Here is a 25,123-nt window from a genome sequence, read left to right as displayed (position 1 = left end):
CATTCGAAGCGAACTTATTCTTTTATACATACAAGAATTAAAATCGCAGTTGCAGTTCCATGGTATTAAATAATAAACGATTTAAATTTATACGCAACAGATGTTGCATATAATTGCTGATGTACTCAATCCTATATTTCTGCAAGAAAGAGAAGGACGTTTATAAAATATTCGCAACGTAACGACCTCATTATTTCCGACGGTGGCACATAACGAGTAAAGGCCAGAATAAGCGTAAGACCGAGAATAATTGAACAAAGGGAGAATTTCCTTTATGGTAGCTTCTTCCTTTATGGCGCGCCCTACATCTAGCTTAATGCCCCCTCTTCTAAAGTCGCCGAAGATTTTTAGCGGTAACGCACGAAGCTTTCCGCCTTCCGGTGTTTCTCCATTTCGCTCTTGTCGAGGATCGTTTCGCATTTTAAGGGACGAAATTCCTTCTGAAGAGGGAGAAGGGAGGAGGGAGGAAAACGATAGTGCAGCACGCGTAACACTAATACGACTATGTAGCACGCGAAAGTTGCCGCTCTCTGCCCGCCGGTTAAGTCCTCTCGAGGGCCAAGAACCGTTCCTCTTCCACCTCCTTGTATAAACTCCGCAACTTCGTAAGCGCGTAAGAGGGAATAGAGATGGGAGAATTGCTAACTACAGATCGGAGAACGTTGCACGCCCGCTGCACAATTTGCATCGCTTCCAGGCGATACGACGATCGTCCGGGGACGCGAGATACGGCGCGCGCGAAGCCCCGACTTCTGTATTATAACATATTATAACTTCGCTTTTGTGTTTTAGAGCTAGACGCAGACCTTAACGCTCTCCTCTAAGCGTTGTGTACGACGCTCTAGATTTTACACCAATGAGGATATGTTGATATCAAGCAACAATTAGACGCGCTTCACAGTAATCTCGCTTTCGAACGTAACTACGAATGATCAGTAAAAGTTGATTTTTTTTTTGCTTTTTCAAATCAAAATTACATCGCTATTAAACATTTCCATTTTACACTCATTAGTAGCGAAAGAAAATTAAAAATTCCTCGTCTATTTACGAGGATCAATTTAATATTCGTGACATGCTCGTCGTTAAGTGAGATCTCTCGAGATTCCGATATTGAACCATATATGCCTTAAAACAGGTTTTTAGTCGAGTCTCTCGACAGAAACGCAACTATTTAATACCAGTCTTAGAGACTCGGGATTGCATTGCACGTGCATATTCTCTTCCCCGTATCGCTCGGTACGATAGAGTGTGTTTCCTCTTCACGTGGGCTTACTTCCTCTGCGCCTCCTTTGCGGCGCGCAAAACTGTCGTATAAGTTCGAGAATTGCTACGAGAAGAGCGAAGTTGCTTCCTCTTCCATCAAGCCTCCCGGAAGAGTCGGGAATTCTAAGCTTAGTCGTAAGTACATATTCGATGCTGCCGCGAGGCATGTCTGGATAAGAGCTTTGGAAATTTAATAACTGTAAGCAGATCCAATACTCGATATCCTGCGGAAGGAACTTAAAAGGTCGCGCGTTTAAAGCGCGGAAGTAATATAGCTAATATTTAGAACGCTTTGCATAATGTAGATAATATTGTGATTCTTGCCGAAATCACATTCACCGGCATATCGGCCAATCTGCCATTTTCAAGATGTTCGCTCGCGTCCAAATCGTTTTTCTCCTTTTGATCTGCAAATGAAGCCGCACGTAGCCACACACGTGCATCATACGTGAGAGGCATCCCAAAGAACAAGAGGCCACATATACGCGTACGCGACTAGTCTTCATATATATTCTGACCCTTCACCATTTCTCACCCTTCTTTGCTCAATAATAGCGGAGCGTTACTCGGTCTTAACTATCTCTTCTTGCTGAAAGCGATTTGCCATCGCGTTTACTTCCCAGAGGAAGTCTTTTAACTTGAATCTACTGGCGCTATTAAAAATTTAGAGATGAGTTTTACCAACTTGCGCTATTGAATTATAATTTTAGAACACACTGCGCGAGATCGATAAGTTATTTTTTATAGAGTCGCTGCAGTCTTCACACCGATATTCGTATGTGGAATTTTTCATGAGAGAAAAAAAAGACTTGGAAAGTTTTCATACGGAATTATAAAATACTTTCTAGAGAGATCTTTTTTCATATCTTCCATAAACCTTTGTAGCAAATATTGCGAGCTTAATATATATCACTCAACAACCTTTTATCACTTGGAAGAAAAAGGACATATTTCCGGCCAGTGAACAAACGCGAAAGAAAAGAAAAGGCAGAGAGAAGCGCGAAAGAATAGCAGCGGGTGTCTTCATAAAGGTAGATCACCCGTGGCACAAGCCGCGTAATTACATGAAAAAGAAATAAAAGGCATCGCGACAATAATCAAAGGACATTCTGTGGTCGTGACTTTTATTAGGCGTGTTTTTCGCGTGATATTGCTGATGGATGCGCGTTCGTTTCGTTGCCTCTAGTCGAGGAAAAAACGACAAATTGCAAAAAAGCTTTTGACGCGCGCAAATGGGTATAGCTTCGCGAATGAGAATATCGGATGATCGACGTTGCGACGCGTTGGCCTCGGGGGTAAGTCGAATTCGCGAGCGCAAAATGCGTATTAGTTATTAGTTATTTAGTATTTTTTTCATAGATTATACACGTCGTCTTCAACTGAGAAATTCTGCGAAAATAAATTCCGTTGCATTATTGAATTTTCCATTGTCTGCATTTCTATTAGCAGCATAATATCCTTGTGCTTTAAAGCCCAAAGTAGCGCATCATCAATGGACTGATTTTAAGTGTCGCGGATTAATACGTAATCTTTAACACTGTCGGGATTAATGCATCAAGCTTCAAACGTTAATTTCAAACGTTAACAAGCTTAAAGCGCTAAAGTCATACGAACGCATAATCATTGACATAATGACCCGCCAACATCTCGCTCGGAGAGATTTGATTATTTTTCTTCTCTTCATTTAACGCGTTAAAATGCACAAGTCACTATAGCTCGACGGTAATCGTGGCTCGTTCGGGGCGCCAATGTGAAGCCTCCGCGAACGAGTTTAACTTAAAAGTAGGCTATTTCACGGAAAGCATCTCCGATAAAATTGGTTTAATTCGCGCGTCGATGAGCACGATTATACTCATCTCGAGCCAGCTGGTATTTCGCTCGTCATCGTTCGAGGCATGCCGTTGATAGATCGCGAGATAGCTATCGATCCTTCGTGCGTCGCCAGCGACCTATCATGTTCATCTTTCACGATACCAAAGTACTCGATCGCGGCAGATATCTCATCAATTTCTGCAAACAATCTTCAATCCCAACGAGATCCTGAATTTCGTTCGACGCGAGAGGAGGAGAAGCTTTCGCGCCACGTGTTAAGGCACCGGCAAGCAACGCGTCCATCTGCCGAGATATTTCCGGCCACAAACAAAATTCGCGATTTTTATACGATTTCCATGATGATAAAAACAATAATATATAGATTAGCAATATAAAACATTTTTTTTTAATAAGAAATTAGAATTTTGTATTTTTTACTCGATGAACATTATAATTAAACGTCACATCTGTAATTATATATTAGATCTTTGATTCTTCTTCTACATCCCCAGCACGAATTCAAATCAATCGATATATGGTACATAACGATAAATGATGTGTAAAAATATCTGTGGCTTCGCTTCTTCTCGATTTTCCGCATTTCCATTGAACAACGTGACTCAATTACTTTGGGATTAATGCGGAATACGTGCTGAAAATACGAAAGACACTGTCGTAATCGCGATGGCAAATCCGCGATTACGACAGGTTCCTTTTGCGTTCGCCATTAGCGTTGCTTCGATAGTTTAGCCGACGAAGACGCAATTGTCCCAAGAAGTGTGAGGAGCATCATTCCTCCTCCTCCTCCTTTCGCTTCGAGAGACATCGCAACGCCGTTTCCCTCGGCAACGACTTAACCCGTTCAAGTACGGCCGGAGTAAAATTACGGCCCGTTTCCGGGCCGGTGGTCCGCATAGCGAGCGGAAATTCGGTGATTCCATCGTTGCCATCTTCGAGAGCCGATTTAGATGTGACATTTGGGGCTTGACACGAGAAAGGCAACGATAGAGCATTTATCGATTGATTATATTGCAACCGAATTATAAGAAAATATGTGAAGCAAATGATAATTAAATTTTTGTTCGACTCGTATTATATTTTTAACAATAATATAAACAGGTACAATCAACGAGCAAAGTAAGGTATTATTTCATTTAATTACTTTTTAATTACAATATATAATATTGTATAGTATTACGCAACGTTTTCATTTTACTAAGAGTTCTCTTCAGCCGTTGTAAACATATATTTTCTTAATTACATAATCGTTGAATTAACAAATTAACACATAAATGATAATCGCGTTTACATCCATCAACATCGGTAATATTATGATGCTCATATACTTAATAGATAAGACGTCAAGTTTATGATTTATAGTGGAAGCGTGTAACATAAATTAAAATTTGGATCAGCTACGTGTAAAATTTTACAACTCATTCGTTGTTGCATTGAGAAAATTCGTTGAGTTCAGTGATATATAAAATTATTCGGAAGAGAGCCAACAAGTCAGTGTCAATAACTCATATTGTCTGTTCAAGCAATTGTAATTTATTTGGCACAGAAAATAATTCGACTTAATTGTCAGATTGACATTGCCTCCTATCTCAACATCTTCCAATATGTAAATTTTTAATACTATTATATAGTTAGAAAGTAATTAAAGAAAATAACTTTACTTTGCACATTGATTGGTTTTTAACCTATTTATACTAAAAAAAAAATTGACACGACTAATTTTTTCAGCTTTGTTAAATTTCTTCTGTTTAAACATTTATGTGTTATATAGTCACTTAAATACGTAAATAATTGAATTGAAGAAATTTAATCAAATCGAAAAATTTAGTTAACTTTTTTGCTCAGTGTATCATTAAAGCAAATGACATGTATAAAATATAGATAAAATATTAAATTGCATCGATAAAATAAATCGAAAAAATACAATTTTCGCAATTATGCGAAAAAACAATTTGTATTTAAAATTAATAATGCAACATACATTAGAATGAAAAGCGAGAATATGCATTTGTATGAGCGCGAGAGAGAAAGGGAGCGATCTAAGTGCCAGTGAATTGCGCGGGAGGATCGTTACTAGCGGCTTGCTCCTTGAGTCGGTATCTTGGCTGGTCCTGGCATGTATGATTAAATTAGAACAATGCCGGCATAACTCGCCTACCATGCTCATCCCCTTTCGCCGCAGTCACTCCCTGCAGCCTGCGTCAGGTTTACCACTTACTAGTAGATGCTAGTAGTTTAGAAACTCTCTCTCTCTCTCTCTCTCTCTTGTCACAACTCCTCCCTGCCTTATCTTCGTCTTTCTCGTTCTCTGTTTCTTCCTCCGTTTATCGTCGCCGATTCGGTCTCTCTCCGCGCTTGTAATCTCGCGGCAATCCGTAATTTTATGGCGTGCGTGCGCGTGCTTGTCAAGACGACAATGCGACTTCAGCCACGTCGAGTTAATCGCTTCCGCACGGTCCGCTTCTCGAGGAGATTGCGCTAACGCGTTAACCCTTTCGCGCCTAATGGATTATACGCAGTAGTCCCGCGCCAGGTTCAGCACGAAATTCGATGGCTTTTATACATGGTTACGAAATCATAAAATAAAAATTCTAGATGTTCGTAAGACGTATAGAATATTTTTTGTTATCTATAGAAAATACTAAAAATATGTTTATTTTTTTTTAATGGGACTACGTAACCTAAGAATGTTTTACAAAATCTCAGAAAATTGCAAATAGCGGAAAAAATCCGCCTTGTGACTGAACCTGAAAAAACCCTTACATCAATTAAAATCATAAATTTTACCTTGTCTCGGTATTTTTGCAGTATATGAGTGCAGTTATCGCGAAGCGGAATAACGAAGTAGTAGTCTGATAAAATAAAAGTAGTAGTCTGATATAATAAAAGTACTACAATCCTTACGGGAAAAAAACTTCATGCCCTAGTTCTGCGACATCTTGTCTAAACACAGCGAATTACAGTGGCCTTAAAATATCTTTTAATTGAACAAAATTGGAAGTGCTCGTGGCGTTATAGTGGAGATACAGACGGAAAGGCAGAGCAAAGATAAATATTAGGTCTGCAAAACGAAACGAGAAAGATAGAGCAGTCCGAAAATGAAAATGGACATTCATTCGTTTGATAAATTCATCTCGTGCCCCATAGTGCCAATTACTTTAATGAAAGTAATAAAAATTCTTAAAATGCGTAGGAAACATGCAAGTTGCGAAAATATTGTAATTTTAATTAGTTGTTTTATTCGCTCTCATTACGAACAACAAATGGTATTTGGCAATAATAGATTCTTTTGCAATTCCATACAATACGATTTTTTTAATACAGCTAGTATAACTTTTCTATGAAAGTATACATATATTAGAAATTAAAAGCTTTTCTTTCCGCATGTACAATATATACACAATTATGTGCCAAATATATAAATATTCTCATATAAAATTTTTTATGTTAATTAAAGTTCGATGTACATTATTGTCGTTAATACCTTTCAGACAAGTCTGTAAATAAACGCTTTTGAAAGAAACACTTTTCAAGACATCTTGCGCATAAATAGAGCTACAAGAATGTCCTTTGTATATATTCATTTTGTTCGATTAAAGAACTTCTTGGATGCACCCAGTTCAGACTGCTCCTGTGACTCTTAGCAAAATTACGGCGAGCATACAAAGCGAAGGAAGTTGCGACGGCGAAAGTATTTCATTTCTCGGATGGAAGTTTGCCTACTTCCTCTCTGCCTCCGGCGTGGAAGGGATATTATCCCGGCGCGATCTATTAAAATTTTCGCTGGATTTTGTCAACCTCGGAGGCAACTCGAGGGATGAGATAGGAGGGTCGGCAATATGAAATTTGGCGCAGCTGTCGCATCTCCGTGAAAATTCGTATTAATATCTCAGCTGTTCGATATATTTTCAAGTCTCTTGTGAAACCACACGTTTAGCGAACTAAGAGGGATAGCAATTTTTAGAATGACTTTATTAGTATCTACAATCTTTGAGTTACATTCGATTTAGTTAAGGAACTTTTTAAATTAAATTTTAAGAATAAACAATAATAAATTCTTCTTTTCTGATTTAGAAAGATTGCAAATAAGTAATTGTGATACAATTCACACAACTGTATTGCATGAAATTATAAGTGGATAATATACCACGGACAAAATTATCTCGGCGCTTGTGTTTTTTTTTTCTTGCGCTTGAAAAAACATGTTATGGAGCGAGCTAAAACCTCATTACGCTCGCCCATATTAACCTATTCCCTTTGAATTTCACCGCGGCAAGAAGTACGCGCGGGATTTTACTTCGACAAAATCGGTGAATAAGGATAGTGAGGAGGAGAAACTACATGAAAAGCGTGCCGCTATACGCTGCTATTCGCGAGCAAAATGTAGCTACCAGCTCCTATAATCATCGCGCAAAGTGGAAAAAATATCGGAGGCTTTGAGCTTTCGTTGACATCTATAACATAAAACTTGTGCAAAAAATAGCAGGAAACTCATTTCCATTGATCCTGCCTATTTAATATTCACCGGGTTAATATTTACCACGCCAGAAGCAAGCTACAGATGCAAACATAATTACGAATAACATTGTACGAAGAGAAACAAGTCCAGTAACTTTTTTTCTGGATTTTGATTGGTCGTTGCTATTAATAGAATTACTGAATAAATCTACAAAGAAACACAGAAATTCTTTTTTTATTTTTAATCGATTCAAATTGTTAACCTTCTTAAAATAGAAACCCTCTTGGGCATTTAAAAACTTGTAAATTATTCGTAAAGAGTCGCAGCGAATCTTTTAAAAGGCTATACAGAATTTTGTCGCGATCTCTAATAGATTTGAGAAAATACCTCGTAATATTTCACGCGGATACCTTATGTAACATTCAATCCAAGTCCAATAAGATTTCGATGACCTAGCTAGCGAAGAAACCTGTTCATTTAATAATTAAAGCGCGACAAATCATAGCACGCTCCACGATATTACATAAATAATCGGCACGAATCTTGCGCGACGTAGTGACGCGCACGAAAAGGTGTTAGGAGCGACGAGAGAGAGAGAGAGAGAGAGAGAGAGAGAGAACCGTACCGCAATTAAAGAGGCTGTCAACTGCAAAATGTATTAGCGAACGGCGGCGGCGCGACGCCACGTGCGCTTTGCGTTTAATCGATTCCCTTTCGGCGGTAATCCGCGCGCCAAAACCGCGCGCGTTGGTGGAAAGCGGGTTGCGGACGTGCGAAGAGGACGTGGCGAGGGACGAACGTTATATGCAGGTAGATATACGAGGAGCGCGCTGGGGGTGTACACTGTACATAGGTGAAGGCGGAAGACGCGGGAAAGCGCGTCACGGACGACGTCCCGCTGAGGTTCCGCGCTACACGCAGGCGGACGCAAAGCGGAGGGAAGAAGCGCAGTGGCGAGAGGGAAGAGAAGTCGGCGGGACGGGGGCGGACGGGCGTAATTACGTTTTGTCGCTCGTCGCCCGGATTTCCTTTGTTACATTAGCCGCTCCCCTGTCCTACGGCGCCCGAAGCCCTGGGATACGACGTCGCCGAGAGAGGAGAGCGCCGTTAATCTTTAACGACCTGAACACGCCGGGATCGGCACGGGCGAAAAGGGAGAGAAAGTGTCCGATCTCCGGCCAAACGGTAGAACGACCGGAGGGTGCGACGAGAGGGCTTTGTAATCGAATCCCGCCGCTTCCTCTCCTGTTTTTGGCGGCTGCCGTCGTAGACGATGCTGATCCAGTTTACGCGCGGTCAAAGCTGGCCGAGAAAGAATCCCGTTGCACGAGCGATCCCTAGCGAGTAGATTAGACAAGCGGTACTCTTACTCATGAGCAGCTACAGTGAACAGCTGCACGTGATGGCGCCATTGTTGGAATATTGTACAAGTACAGAGATTTTTATTTGATAGAATGTCACTTGGTATATACTCGATAGAAAGTCAAAACTTTTCGCAGCGTGCTTTCTCATCGTGCTTGAGCATCGTACATAATTTTTTTCAAGTTTGCATCCAATTAAATTTTTAAATGCTTCAACAAAATCGTTCTTTCCGCGTATTAAACATATTAGAATTTTATTTAATCTAGTTTGGCTAATTTCCAACTTGATCGATTGTATTTTAAATTACAATCGTTTAAAATTTCAAGAGTTTCTACAAGGTTGGAATGCAAAATGTAGTACTATTGCATTCTTTAATGGACTCTGCGAGATACACTAAGCGTATCTGTCTACTCTCCGAGCAGTCTTTAACTATCCAAAAAGAGTAAGATCACCGGTGTCCGACGTCGTTATTCAAGCGAAGCTTAGGGTAACGCGGAGTGCTGCGCGCGAAAGCGGCTTACGCTCAGCTGGATCACTCGACCGAATCGCGGCGATGGATCCAAAGGAGAGTGGCGTTACTCTTGGATACTTCGCTGGTAATCTCCCCGAAGAGCAGGATGGTGTGCGATGCGGGAAGGCGCGAAGATTCCGAGTTACGTCGTTCGTTAACGGATCGGTGGGTAAATTCTATAGATTTTCGCCGCATTATCCCGCCCTGGGTTGGTGTGTCTGCGGCGTTCAAAGTCTATTAATTTCTCCCGTCGATGCTTTGACGACATGTGGTGGCATTTATATCTATATGTGTGTTTTGTGTGTGTGTGTGTGTGTGTGTGTGTGTGTGTGTGTGTGTGTGTGTGTGTGTGTGTGTGCGTGTATGTGTGTGTATATAAATAAATGTACACGTAGATGGCACGTATACAAGCACAAACGCCTGGCAGCGCGGAGCGAGTAAAGAGAGAGAGAAAGGGTAATTCAGTGGGAGGATGAAGCGGAGAGAGAGCCCAAGGCTGGCGGGACCAGTAATGGAAACAGAATGGGATAATTCCGCGAGCCGCGGACGGACGCGGTAATTGCGAATAATTGCATTGTCTTCGAGTCGTTCGCCCGAGTCCATCTCTCTCGCTGCGCTCGTTCCCGTGCTCCTCTCTTTCATCCAGGGATCCTCCCTTTCTTTCCACCCCCGAAGCGCCTCGTCTCGCGCGCGCGTTCGCTTCCCGAGCTCGGTGAATTGCTTCGGTACGAATTGAGAGTCGCCTGGTGGAAACTCTCTCATACCGATTAGGAAATCTCGTTCCAACGTCTTTCTGTCCACCAACGCGCGACGAGTCCGGTTTCCACCGCGGTTTAATGCCACGTAGAAATTACGCTTCGGTTGAAGAAACCGCCGAGTCTCTGCGCTAAAAAGGGTTGCCTCGTAATTGATTTCTTCCAATCGATATTATCGAGATGTACATTCTCTCTCTCTCTCTCTCCCCCCCCCTCCCTTAGTTCTATAATTACTACACCATCGAATAATGACAATAAGATGCAGCTTGATTTGCAGATGATTTGTTTCGTACTCATACCTATAGATATAAAGATATACAGAAAAAAATTAGTATCAAATCAACAATTTAATTATAGAAACAAAATTTCTTTATGTAAGCATATTATGTCTATTTAAGATTATAAATTCTTTCAAAAAAATTTTATATTCTTGGAATTTCTCTATGTGAAACAATAAATTGTTGAATTGATATTAATTTTTTTCTGTATACATATATCAGATTAATACAACAAATAAAGAAGGAAAGATAACGTAAAAATTTATAAACTTATATATCTTTCTTCTCGACCAAAAATTGGTCTATTAATTCGAAAACTGTATATATTCTTCTTGGTTATACCACCTGTTTCTTCGCCCTTCGCGTTAAATTTGCAACGAATGTTCTCTCAGGGACAAGGCTCGAAGAAAGATGGTGCCCCAACGACAGATTTTGCATTCCTACGTAAAGTGGAGGCACGTGCGAGGCGACACGCCGGGATTTTGGATAATTCCGCGCACGCCTCAGGCGAGAAATAAATTTCCGACCGCGCGATCGAGACTGCCGGGCAAAAAGAAAGGGCAAGTCCCGAGAATATAGCGTTTTCGAGCGAGGGAAACTTCAGTAAAGTACCTCTGATATGTTCGAAGTGCGGCGGAGCCTCGCATAGGATATCCTGTGAAAAGATTCTCGCGCTCGTACATATTTTACATGGAGCACCACCGCATCCCGAAGATTCAAGCAGGGCAATGTGTTGAACAAACCGTTAAAATTCTTTCCACCTATTTGGGCTCTTTTAACCAACGTTGCAATGTCACGCATCGAGCACGTTATACCGTCATGCTCATAAATATTCCGTTCACGACATTTAATTCTATTCAAAAGTCAAGAGTAGCAGATATATTTTGATGGAGAGCGCAGATACCGTTTAAATTCTTCTGCGTATTAATTTGATAAATTAGCTACTTCCTCCTTAATGTTTCACACCGTAACCGATCAATATCGAGATGAAATTAATGCGAATGAAAATTCGATGAAGTCATTAACGCGTTAAATCGTAGTTAATGCGAATTGTATGATGTCCTCGTGCAATTTTCCGTTCTCGTTCGTGCGAATCGCGCCATTATTACGCTATGGATTCTGCCGCACGGATATCATAAATAACCCTGACGCAAACTAGCGCGCAAAACGAATACAATAACTCATTACGTGAATACATATTCATTAATTCAAACGCGTATCCAATAACTCGTTATATCGCATGCAATATACATCTGTAACATTTTTGCGATCTCCGATCTGCTTGGCAAATTCATTCAAAAACTCACTTTGCGAACGTGCGGTTTGTGTTTTTGCATCGCGGGCATGTAAGTTCTGACGAATAAAATGTGTCCTGCCGCCTTAAACCGGTTGCACCAGTCGCCCGTTAATTCGCATCGTTGCGTTGCTGTCGCCGCCGTCGTAGTCGTAGGTCGTAGTGGTAGTCGTCGTCGTCGTCGTCACCGTCGTATCCAACGAAAATTTTGCCCGTACGATCCGGCAGGTGCATTTTGCATGCACTCCGCATGGCAATTATGTGACGTGGATACGCCGCGACGCTTTAGTGTCCCCGGGCAGCGGCCAGCGGAAAAGGATCGTTCAATTTGGACCCCGGACCTTCATTCCCGCGAATGGACGACGTCCAGAGAGAGCGTGAGCGCATATCCCCGCCGGCCAGAAGAGGGTGAAAGGACCTCTCTATCTCGACCATCTCCAGTTCGAGAGTTTAACGTCCGCCCGTAAACTGGACGACGTGTCTAATTACCCGACGCAAAAGCCACCCTTTCCAGCGGAATACGACATACGCCGTTCTGATGCCCGCTCCGGCATTCCGCGCGAGGACTTTTTGAATGCGCACCTGCAAATAGTAATTTTACGCCCGAGCATCGTGGCGTAATCGTGCCCAACAAGGGATAAAATTCTTTCCCGCTGGTCAAATTGAGTCTAGTCGCGAAAATTCTGCGACGCGAAACGCCGACGGAACGAAGTGGGAAAATTATTCTGAAATTTTGGACAGTAAGATCTGCTAAATTAAATACAGTATTGTTCCTATCCCGGGACTACAATATTGCAAACTAGAATTTCGACGTAACGGGTTGTTATCGTTCAATGCCAATTAATGGAATAATAGTATCATAATATCAGTAAATTATAATCAGATGTAGCAATAAGATATAATGCAATATTTGACATGAAAGAGAGAGAGAGAGAGAGAGAGAGAGAGAGAGAGAGAGCGCGAGAGAAGAAAGGAGAGAGAGAGAGCTATTATTACATGCTCTGTAATTTGACAGCCATGCTTTTCGCATAAGCAAGGTACGATGAAGAGGGATATTTCAATAGGTTTCGAATTGTAGACGGTTATTATGAATGCTTTTAGAAAATAACAAATACTAATGGAGGGATTGTTTGCTTCGTCAGCCGACACGCGAGTAGGCGATACAAGCCGCGGGGATTAACAACGCGAGCAGCAGCAGCAGCAGCAGCAGTACTATGGACGAATGAGCGTGGGCTTGATTGGTGTTTGGCACTGGCTGGCAAGGAATACTGGCAGGAACCGGAATGGCAACTTGCTAATGAGGGATATGTATCACTTTTCCGATAGGCGGGGTGGACGTAGATCGTTGCTAGTGAATGGTTCGAACTGCAATCTGGGAATGCTGAATCGCCCCCGCAATCCAATGTACCGTGAATCGAGAGAGGGAGAGGGGGAGGGGGCGGTAAATCACAATACAACCATGACACAGAGGAGACACTTGTCAGGGCGACCGATCCGCAACGAAGATGGATCTCTAATCGAGAGCGCGGCTCTCCGGACGTTTTGCCGTTTCTTTTTTAAAGCGCGTACTTTAAAGCTCGTGAATCATTCATGCTAGAGAATGCGTGCATATTGATAAACGATAAACAATAGTAATGAGAAAATTACGAGGGATTGACAACTATTGGATCTATTATCGAGGAACGACGGCATTGTTCGATTCAATTGTCATTGTGTGTGTGTGTGTGTGTGTGTGTGTGTGTGTGTGTGTGTGTGTGTGTGTGTGTGTGTGTGTTGCGCGCATCCTCGCACGAGTCGCACGTTGGCACAACGGGGCGCGTCTTCTCGCTAATTGTATGATCGACTTCGTAATTACCATAACAATTATCATAATTAGCGAAGCGGACGGGCCAGAGCACGGTTATCTAGGGCTTTCGCGATTATCCCGCTGGAATTCGGGCTTAGACTAGCGCTTAAGCTTCCGCCATTAGTTTAATGGCCGTTTAAATACCGGGCTTTAAATAATAGCACCTAGTAAGCGCAATAGGAGAAATGTAAACAATGGTTTGCTACGCTTTTGCAGAGTAACTGTGTGCCTGTAAATGCACTGCGCTTCGTTTCCACAAGATTAAGTGCAATAAATTTTGCCGTAAAAGACATGGCAGCGTTATTCGCCTCATGACAGTTCGTGGATAATAATTCTTATATGGTAAAGATATCTAATATAATTTTATCACAATTTCATCATACTTCACATACTTACACATGTGCAGTATGGAGTAAAAAAATTATACACTGTACAAAGCTATGATATAATAATGAAAGATAACAATTAACGCGATAATAATACAAATTTTATTCACAGCTTTTATTCTTTTCATTATAATTTCGCCATCATTTCTATACGCATTCATGCCTACATAATTAACAAAACATAATTTACATAAATTTTTCTAATTAAATTTTTTCCAACCATCTCTCCCAAGTCTAATATAATAGATTATCTGCTCTACTTTATATTGTATAAATATCCTATTTCTAGCGCGACTGTACAGTGACAACTTTCTTTCTCGCTCAGTGGAAACTCAGTTCTGCTATCTCGACTTTCGATCGCACGAATGAGATACGCGCAACGACAAGCTTTTGACCAGTGCTACCCTCCTCTTGCCCGCTCACGGGGTTCGTGACGCTTCTACCCTGAAATTACCCACACACAAAACCGCGTGCGACCGCGTGCGCTCCTCCGTCGCGTAATAGAATTTACGGTGCTGGCACGTATACATCGCACCATACGCTCGCGATGCATCAAAAACACCGACGAAGATGTAGCACGCGATAACACGAAGCGGCAATTACTCTTCACTTTCCGCGCGGGTATTCCCCGCGCGCTCGCTCCTCCCCTCTCTCCTTCACCGCACCATTTCTCTGCGTGCGTGCGTGCGTGCGTGCGTGCGTGCGTGCGTGCGTGCGTGCGTGCGTGCGTGCGTGCGTGCATGCGTACGTGCGTTCCTGCGTGCGTGCGTGCGTGCGTGCGTGCGTGCGTGCGTGCTCGACGGTCGATCGATCTAAACGGACCGGGCGTAACAGACGGAAAATCCGGTGAAAAGCGCGCGAGCGCTTTCACAATAAGCGGCACACGCAGACACGCGCACACAGACGCGCGCACACAGACGCGGTGCAGACGTCATTGTTCCAGCCGGGCCTTTTGTCAGTGAACGAATTACTGTTGCTGTTTAGACCTCTCTCTCATTTGCCCCCTTTTCATCCCCGGCCAGTCAGCCATCTTCGACGCGCTTTCTCCCTCGCCTCATCACGCGCGACTCTCGATTTTCTGCCCCTGCGTGCCACTAGCCCCGTCCACGTCGCTAATCGCGGCGAGCACATCTCTAAGTTGGTCTACTTCGACACTGATAATAATCACCGCTCGTTTCGAGTGCCGCTAATTAGCGCCAGCTCGGTGAAATTTCGCTTGCCTCAACATTTCTGATAGATCTTGAACTGAAAATAACGAGATAGTTCTTCAAATATCATATTACTTATAATTGTTACGTACGTATGTGTAGAATTACTTTGTTAATTTTGTGTTTCGTCTTCGCCAATAAGTTATTTATCAGCCGCGTTTTTAAACGACTTGCTTTATATAAACACATTTGACGTTGAAATCGCTACGTTATCGATTTCTCTTCCTCAGTATTCTACACTTGACTTTTACAAAGTGAACGAGATATTCCAGTATCTTTATCCTATTCACTTTTAAATGTCGATAAACTGGCGAGTTTGCATCGCGCGCGTATGAATGAGCGCAATCCGTCTTATCGAGCCCCGAGATTCTCGAGATATTTTCACAGAGCCGGGAAATTCGGAGAACCGCGCGCGTGTGCGCTTATTCGCGCGCGCGGCACGGCGTGCAGAATCGTAAATCCGCACGACGGGCTCGTTCGACGCGAGAACTATATAAGGGGACATAATTCCGCGCGTATCTGTACGGTAACAGAGACGTACCTCTCGCGCGCCCTTTATTAGAGGCCCTTCGCGCGAGCTTTTACGCGTTTCGAAATCCTTCCGTCCGTATCGCGCGGGCATGAAGCGCGCGAGATGCGCCCCTTGCGCGCGTTTTTCGCGGCGGTTATGTCGCGGCGATAATTTCCGCAGGCGGAGATAAGTTTTACGCTTCGCGCTTTCGTCGTCGCCGGCGCTCGCAAACGCAATGGTACGTCCCTTTAGTTGCACTTTTTTATATTTTCTGCATTTGAAATACGTATTCACAATATACAGAGATAGAGAGAGAGAGAGAGAGAGAGAGACAATGGAAAGAGTGAATTCGTAGAAACCATTCGCCATTTTTTTTTTCTCTCCCTGTCTTATTTTCTTAGATATTTTACGTATATAATTTTATTATAAACGTAATCAAACGAAGAGTTAATTAATTAATAAAGATTATTTGATATGGCATAATATTCTTTTATTCGACAGCATATAAAAAAAATCTCAAATTCTAAATCAAAATTCTAATCGAAACGATTGATTTAGAATTTAAGATATTTTTTATTTTTAGAAGCTCTCAAATAAAGGAATAATATGTCAAATAATTCTTGTTAATTTGGTCGTTAGTTCGTTAACTTTCATTTGATTACGTTTGTAAATAAACAAGTTTGTTCTCTGATTTATTAATTTCATTATATTTATTAATTTTATTATAAATTTTATTATATTTTACGTGTTATCGAGCTTCATTTATTTCCTAAGAAGACAAAAATCTTTTTTATGGAAAAAAAACCTCGAATGGTGACCTCGATTTCTAATCAAAATCTTGGACAACACGTAAAGGATTTCGTTAACACTTTGTGACGCAGATCGTAACCTTGTGTACGCGTTCTCTCATGCGAGATGGAAGGGCGAAGCGGAGCATAATTTGGTGTAGGTAGGTAACGCATAACTCCCGGCCCAGTATCTACCTGTCAGATAAGGCACGCCTCGTCGTATTCGGGTCGACGGCGGACGCAGAATTCACTCGGTTCGTGGAGATGGGATTCTGTATCTGCCCCTCTATCGCCGTCTCCGTTCCTATGCGTCCTCGTTTCTCTCCTCTCTCTCTCTCTCTCTCTGTTCTCTGTTGCCTGTCTCAACCCACTCTCGCTCAACACGCTCATCGATATGCGGTTGTTCATGCCGCCGGCGTACGGAACGGCCCCCGCGCTATAAAATCGTACCTACGCATCTGATCGGCGCGCGTCGAGTATGATTAATTCGCGCACGGAATTAACTCTCGTCAGATAAGCATCGGATTCAAACTCCAACTCGTGATTGCCTCGCCTGCTAGTCGTAAAAAAAAAAGAAAAAAAATTGACGTGACAATCGAAAACGTCTTCTTTTTGTCGAAGATAGTATTTGCTCTTCTCCATCTTCCCAATGTACGCACGCACGTGTACGTGCGACAAAAGTTTTATGTGTGTAAATCTCAGGGAAATTGTGCTAGACTGCCGCCGATGCTACCACTACGCTCTTTTTACCATCCCCGATGTACCCGTGTAATATTTTACAAATGTCGTTGGGCGCACATGCGACCGGTTCGCATCCGTGCGCAGATCATAAAAATCGCAGATTGCGCCCGCATCGCTGTCTTCTTTTTTTTTTCTTTTACCCCTAGTCGATGTTATTCCTTCCATTCTTTGCTTCCATTGTCCGCGCGGAGAAAATTCTACGCGTGTAAATTTCTTGGAGAGACTCGAGGGATGAGATATTGGGACGCGCTCTTTTTATTCCGCAATAAATTTTATTCCAGGCGCAAACGTCACGCGATATCGAGGATTCTGCAAATATTATCGCGCGCGCTCGTTGCGAGCGGGAAATATTGATTGCAACGTGATGCGGACGTGAGTAAGCGAAAGGGTTGATTTCCGGTGAAAAATTACCAGCCTCGTATGGCTGCAGCCGCGTATTTCTCGCGTTGTAAAAAGAAGAGCCGAGTGGAGATACACGCGCGAAAATGTTACGGAGTAAAATTGTTGTTGTCGGAAGTATAATATATATTCCGTGCATTCACGTTGTTAATAATAACGATGCGCGCATCACCGATGCCCTATATTCCGATCGAATGTCGGAATTGATTACCGACTGATAAATATGCAGAGCGTCGTTTCTTGGATTAACGTAATCTTTGTATGTGAACAGAAAAGTATTAAATCCCCCTCCCTGGCCATTCGATTGTCAAACGCGCGATTTCACGAGGTGGAAAACAGTATTACGCGTTATCCGTTTGTTCGACGATTATAGCATGGTGTCATAATACCAGAAGCACAGTGGGGTTGCGAACCACTACGCTTAATAAGAATTGCATCGCGAATTTCACACAGGACATTATCAAAATAATGGTAATTGATAATGGGATTTTGAAACCTCGTTCATAAGCAATACTGTAAAATGATTAAATTACAATTAGCGCGTTCATTTGATGCCGAATATAATGGTTTTCATGGACAGAAAAGGGGGGGGGGGCGAAGCTCCCCTTTAATCTCACTCTTTCTCTCTCACTCTTTCGTCTTGTCTCTGTTATTCTCTCTATATTAGCTATCGATATTATCAACGCACCAAGCGGTCCACGTGCGAAATTGCATTCGCATTCCTAATCGAGAAATAACTGGATAATTAATTTCAGTTTGTCGAGTTAATCCTCTTCGATGGCATTAAATAGTCAAAAATATTCGGCACGCGTCGCTGAAAAATAGCGATTAAATCCTTGTAATATTCTATAATTTAGTGTTTCATCGCTATTAACCCTTTAATGCTCTTGTTCGACAAACCAACGTTAATACTCTCGTATGAGAGCTGCGCCTGTGTGTGTGTATGTGTGTGTGTGTGTGTGTGTGTGTGTGTGTGTGTGCGCGCGCGCGCGCGTGTGTGTCGCTGTACTAGTGTGTTTCCACATAATTTTCTCAGATCACATGGAAATGACCGTTGAGAGAAAAAAAGAAATAAAAATAGTAAACACAATCTGTGTTGCGTCAACAGAGTCTTGTTAAAGCAAAAGGATGAGACATCAGGTCGATTTATCGCAGTAAATCAGTTAGACAACAGCGGAAGACTGTATGTATACATGTAATATAACATTTGCTCTCGTCATAAGCGTCGTTGCTTAGATATATCACACGTTAACATTTTCAAAGTCTTAAAAAAATAGTGCTAAATAAAATTAACAAAACCGTACAAATAAACAGCAGAAGATTGTAAATAAATAGTTAAAAAGTTTCAGAGTCAACTTTTATGCTACTTCCATGCGATTAAAAAGATCAAATGTGAAGAGAATTCACATTTGATCTTTTTAATCGCATAAATATGGAATAAATGTTCGCCTCATAGGGCAATGGAGAGTTAATAACTGCTGTTTTGATATTGTGCACATAATCTTTTTAATATGTAACGTTATTGCGGCGCAACATACTCTCTTCCACTGATTTTAAACGTTATTAAAAGATATCAATAATTCATACGTTGTTAATTATAAAAAATAATATGATTAAGCGCCCCTATTTTCAATGAATGTAATAATTAATGTAACAATTTATTAACTACGCACTTTCGTAAGCATTATTTAATTTAATAACTTTACGTTGAGCGTTACAGTATTTTTCATTCAAATTACCAGTTGTCTCGGGCAATTCGCGGACAATATTAAAAATAATCTTTTTTGCTTTTTTTTCCTCTCTATTCTACACGCGATATTCCATTTATTCGCAAGGACAAAGCAGCGAGCAAATCAGGCGTGCTGTTTTGTTCGATGATACCGCGGATTACCTGAAGGGAAAATCGATAGAGATAATTCGGTGAGTACTGCTGCGAGTACTGATGATGCTGGCTCTGGTACTGATGGTGATGTCCGTAATACGGCTGTTGTTGCTGATACGGCGGCTGCTGCTGCTGCTGCTGCTGCTGCTGCTGCTGGTGTTGGTGTTGGTGTTGGTGCTGTTGTTGCTGCTGCTGTTGGCGTTGATGATGATGATCATGGTGATGCTGATGATGATACCAGCCGTTATTGTATCCATCCATGTCATGTACCGGAGTCACGCTTTACCGACTCGAATGCGTCCGCGATACGACGCAAAAAACGTAACGGCACACACACAGACGGCAGACATATCAATCATCTATCGGTAGAGCGCGACCGTTTGTGCCTGGAGAGCGTTATCGGACGGCATCCGCGGCATTTTCGCGTGGAATCCGCGATGTCTTTCGGTATTATAGCAATAAAGCACACGCAAGCGACTCTAATAGCGACCGGAGGGGGCGTAGATTCGCGAAATAGATCGGATCTTTCGACGGTTGGACGTTGTTCCGGAAAATATTAGGTGTCATTAATCATCTCGGTGTCTTGGGCGGCGAATCGAGACGGTCAATTCGCTCCAACTTCAACGGAAGTGAAATCTCATTAGCGATTATCGAATCTTCGAACTTGGCTTCAATCGACGGCGCGTATAAAACTGAGATCCCAGAATCGGGATCGTGGAATCAAACGCTGATGATACTTTGCACTTCCGGCGCAACTAGATTCGCAATTGCACTCTAGCTGATGACGACAGGCCAACTAACTCGCGATGAGAAATTCACGAAATCGCGACGAGAAAGCTGCTGGTGGTCTTTCTCCCCACTCCTTCATCTTCAATGTGGTATTTTATTATTCCTCCTTTACGTGCCCTCGTGTCCAGTCCTCGTTACTTCTCGCTCGCGCCGAACCGGTCGGTCCCGCGGTTTTTGTTCTCGCAGGGGGTCGTTGGGAAAAGCCGAGGCGCATCAGGAAGAAAAGGGGTTACCGACACGCTCTCGACGAGGTCGGGGAATTCCTTTCGCGCCCGAAAACCTGCCGGTACTTCCTTTTCCTGATGGTATACGTGGCGCGGCTCATCCTCCCCGCTCGCGGAATTATGCATGCTGAATTGAATCTTCGAGGAACGGGGGACATAGCCTCGAGGATGAATTGGGTTGCCAGTAACTTTTAAATCGCTAGGGCAACGACCAGACGCGGCTCACAAGAATTTTATAAGACTATAGAAATGTAGAAATATGCGGAAACGGAATTAAGTGTGCCTAAATGAGGTTTCACCCTTATACCAATCGAATGGTTCATTTTACAAAGAAACCTGTTTATGTAATACTATTATAATTTCAAATGGCTTCAACTTGGAAATATTATATGGAAGAAAGTACAATCACAAAATTGAATGAATTTTTCATTGTACAGTGAAAAACATTTTATATTTATGTTAAAATCCGTCCTTGTTAAAACTTTTGTGTTAAATTTTTAACTTGAATCAGGGTGTTAATTTAACACAACGTAATTATATCTATTTGAATATTTTGTGTTAAATTGATATTTAACATTTTTTAAGTGTTAAAATAATACAATTGCGAATGAGCGAATAAACAAATAACATAAAAATAATATAGTTTTAAACATAAAGCTTAAAGATAAATAAATAAAATGTATTTGTTGACATATTACAACTGTTAATTTTACTGAAGAAATGTATTTTTATATTTCATTTCCAAATTGTGTCAAAGTGTTATATTCTTTTGTGTTATTTTTTTTTTACATAATATTTATGTTACTTTTTAACATATCCATCTTACAAAATTAACAGAAATGTTAAATTAATAGAAAAATTTCAGTGGACCGTTTGGGACATGCGATATATGTTAAATTTAACAACAATTTTTCAACCGTGTAGAAAAAATATTTTCAGTACAAGTCGTGAGTAGGACAACTTTCGAAACGTTAAGTTTCTGCGAGATGGGAATATCATACGCAAAAGGAAGGAAACGCAGAGTGGGTACTGTGATGAGAACCGGAACACGACGAGAGAGAAAAATCGACATTGTTATTTGTCTTTCTAGACGACATCTACCGAACGTTGCGCATGCAACAATGTCTCCTGCTATTGACGTTTTTAGTTTCTTTCCGTCCTACCCTACGATCTCTCTGGTTTATGTGTAAACAGGTTATTCGGGGATAGTAATCGGGGGATGGTGTCTCATGGGGGTCGCATTGGAAAGAGTTGAAGGGTAAGTACGGGAATGGCGGATTTCGGGCCAGCAGATCTCTTAGTCAAGTTCAAAGGGATAAATTCAATAACGTCTAGAAATATTTGCAATCACGAAAACAAACAGACTCATTAAATTCTAAAAAAAGTAGGTTCATCACAACATCAGACGAAAGTATGTGATCGATCGCACGTTGATTTAAATATTATTTTCATATATTTTACATATTTAATATTTAACATTCACTGTGTTAAATAGCTATTTCAATAAAATAGACTTAAATAAAATATATTATTAATTTGCTAATGTGCTAAAAGATATCTGTATATGCTGACATGTGACAGAATATAGATATATTATATACATATATGATTTATGGGGAAATTACACCAGTAATTTATTCAACAAATAATCCAACAGAAGAAGCGTTAATTAATCGTCACAAATAGTTGGGAATTTTTTAGATGATGTTTAGATGATGCTAATTAGCTAAAAACTAACTAAAACGTACGAAACTTTGAGAACGTTTTCAATCATGTATTAATTGCCACACGGTGGCCACCATTCAAGACACAGGCGAACGAGCTCTAAAACATACGCGTACGTATGCTATGAGCCAATAAAAAAACATTGAAAAATGCGATAATCGAACAGTATTCAAGAAACTAACGTCAGCATTCTCGACCTAGTTTCTTTCGGCTGGTTTCCGCGCAACGCGCGATGGAAGACGTATCGGGAAAGCTCGCGATTGCGAGTAACAGGGGTAGCAGTTGAATGGGCCTCGCTGCTCGAGGGGATGGAAGCCGCGTATGTGCGAGCGCTCAAGAAGGTGGAACGAAAAATTCAAAGCTCTCTCGCTCGGGGAAAATCGCGAGCGAACGAGCGAGCGAGCGAGCGGGCGGGCGAACGAATGAACGTACGAGCTTCAGGCTCGGGAGAAATTGAAAATCGTCAAGTGCGACACACTCTCGCGCCTTCCATCGCCACTGTACCGTGAAGAGAGTGTTCGCCACGGCAAAAACAGTTGAAATGGACGAAACGCATTGAAACGAACTGTGCGATTATCATGACGTGCGCAAGTGCGAGGAACGTATGTTGCGCGTGAAACATCCGTATTAAAACGAGCCATTGAAATGACGGGTATTGCCCGCAGTGTCATTAACAATAACGGTATATAGACGTACGTACACCTGAAATATCATCTACATTACCGTTTTATGCGAAACAGTTTTGCCGAAAAAATAAAAAAAATTTTGTTCCAGTTGCCCAATTAAGTTACACGCAAAATGCAATAGCTTAAATTTTTTTTACTTAGTATTTATTTTTAATGGCCTGGAATTTCGGGGAAAAAAATAGAAAAATATAATCAAATTAATGCGGAGATAATTCAATCGCTTCAAGCTGTGTCTCTTGACTCTGATTTCTTTTAATGCGAATATATTAATATCAATCGAGAGAGAGAGACAGCCGCGAATCAAATCGTCGAGATGTCTATTTTTATCTGACGCCGCGTAGGCCAATTAAATGTTCCGCGCGCTCGCCGAATAACGTCGTTCGCCAACACGTAAACGGAGAAATGCCCCGGCCACCTGCAATCGTAATTTCTCGGCGCTCTTTGTGCGACGTGACGTCATTAGCCGTCGCGGGTCATTGCGGCCTTCGCCCTTCTCTCCCTCTTTCACTCGCGCACATCTACTTTTTCCCTACGAACGCCACCACCATTAGGCTGGCGCACAATTTTCCTCACTTTTCCGTCAGCTAATTAAGGCCGGGTAGACGCCTTCTGTTTGCTGCGGTTTCGATCTCGTGTGAGCTTTCACAGACGCCACAAGTCAATTTCTCCCCCCCCCTCCTCCCCCTCCCGCTACCGGGACTCTCCACGTTCGATCGCGGACGCTGAGACGGAAGTTAACGATACGCAAACTATCGGGATAGCACTGAGGGTGACTGTTATTGGCAACCCGCCAAGAAGAAATCGCAAATATCAGATCAAACTGGATATTGACATATCTCATTTTGATCAAAGACGTAATGAAAGTATTACCAAGGGGGGTATAACGAAACTGTAAATTTATTCTAGACTGAACAATTTTGTACGGGACAAACATTGTTTTACAATACATATGCATTTTTAGCTTTCCGCTCGATAATTTGCGTATAAATGTTGTGTTTAATCCGAGAATACACATTCGTGCACGATATTAGAATATTTTTTTTTTTATATCGCAATATCGATGAGCACCTATTTAATTTGTTTCATTACATGTCTTTTTCATCCTCGATTCCATTTCTGTATGTCTAACGTTGAGCAATTGCACAATCGCGGATGCTATTAACGCTTTTAATACTCGCTACAGCTGCGATTGACATTAAATCAACGCCTTTCAGAGTGCAAATTCATATCGTTGTTACGACGTCAAACATGTTACGATAGACCACATATTTTTCTTTTCTTCCTAGCGGTCTTAATAAAATTTTCATCGTAAATTAACGAGACTTGGCAAATTCGCGGTCGATCGCGGCGTCGAAAGATTTTTTTTTTTTTGAAGGGGGCGAGTAATTGTATTTAACGCGTAACGAGGGCAGCGCGCACGCGGTGCCTGTGATTCGGGCGAAATTGGAAAATCGCTCGGGCATTCGGCGAGGAAATGAGCCCGCCTTTGTCGCGCCAAACGTGACATGTTAAAAACTATCCAAATTAAATTGACCAAACGCGAACCTCGCGCGACCTTAATACGCGCGATAATCCGAGGGCGTTACGTTCCGCTTCGCGACACGCGCCGATAACGCGTAGGAAGCTGTCGTACAGATTAAAGGGCGCCACCATGCGATCGGCGTGTTGCACGCGCGTGTGTGCGTGTGCGTGTATGCCTACGTGAATTCGGAATGGAGATAATTACGCACGCGAGTTTGTAACGAGTCCATAAAGCGTCGGGCCGTAGTAGAATTGGTTGAACTTATTGATCGGGAGTGCGCGCGCTCGCTTTTTATCCCTCTCTCTCCCCTCAGCCCTCCATCCCGGCTCGTTCGTCGTTAATTCCACTTTGAATAAATATGAATTCGCGCGGAGGCTCGCGCGCTAACCCCGGGTATCCCCTTTTTATTTCCGCGTCGTCTCCTCGCGCGCGCAAGAGAACGCAATTAACCGCTGACAATTCCGCGAGATCGCCCCCGTTATGTAAAGAGCGGAACTCGTTTCGCGGATGCGATCCGCATAATCGCGATATCGACTAGTCGCGAGAAAGCGACAGATGACACCGGTTTTGTATTGCTAATTTATCTTCGCGTTTGCGTGACTTTTTCAATTCAATTTTTTACCTTTATAAAATATTTATTAAAATGAAAATTACTTAAAGAAAG

The 25,123-nt window shown here is 42.0% G+C and overlaps 1 protein-coding gene across 4 annotated transcripts in view; it reads right to left on the bottom strand.

The window, feature by feature from the left end:
* Positions 1-25,123, bottom strand: part of LOC105203576 — a 340,742-nt gene that overhangs the window by 32,906 nt on the left and 282,713 nt on the right. The window lies entirely within an intron of this gene.

The sequence above is a fragment of the Solenopsis invicta genome, chromosome 3 (assembly GCF_016802725.1).
Source record: "Solenopsis invicta isolate M01_SB chromosome 3, UNIL_Sinv_3.0, whole genome shotgun sequence".
In the NCBI taxonomy this organism is placed as follows: Eukaryota; Metazoa; Arthropoda; class Insecta; order Hymenoptera; family Formicidae; genus Solenopsis; species Solenopsis invicta.
The sequence above is the reverse complement of the archived record's forward strand: the minus strand, read 5'-3'. Positions and strand labels throughout refer to the sequence as shown.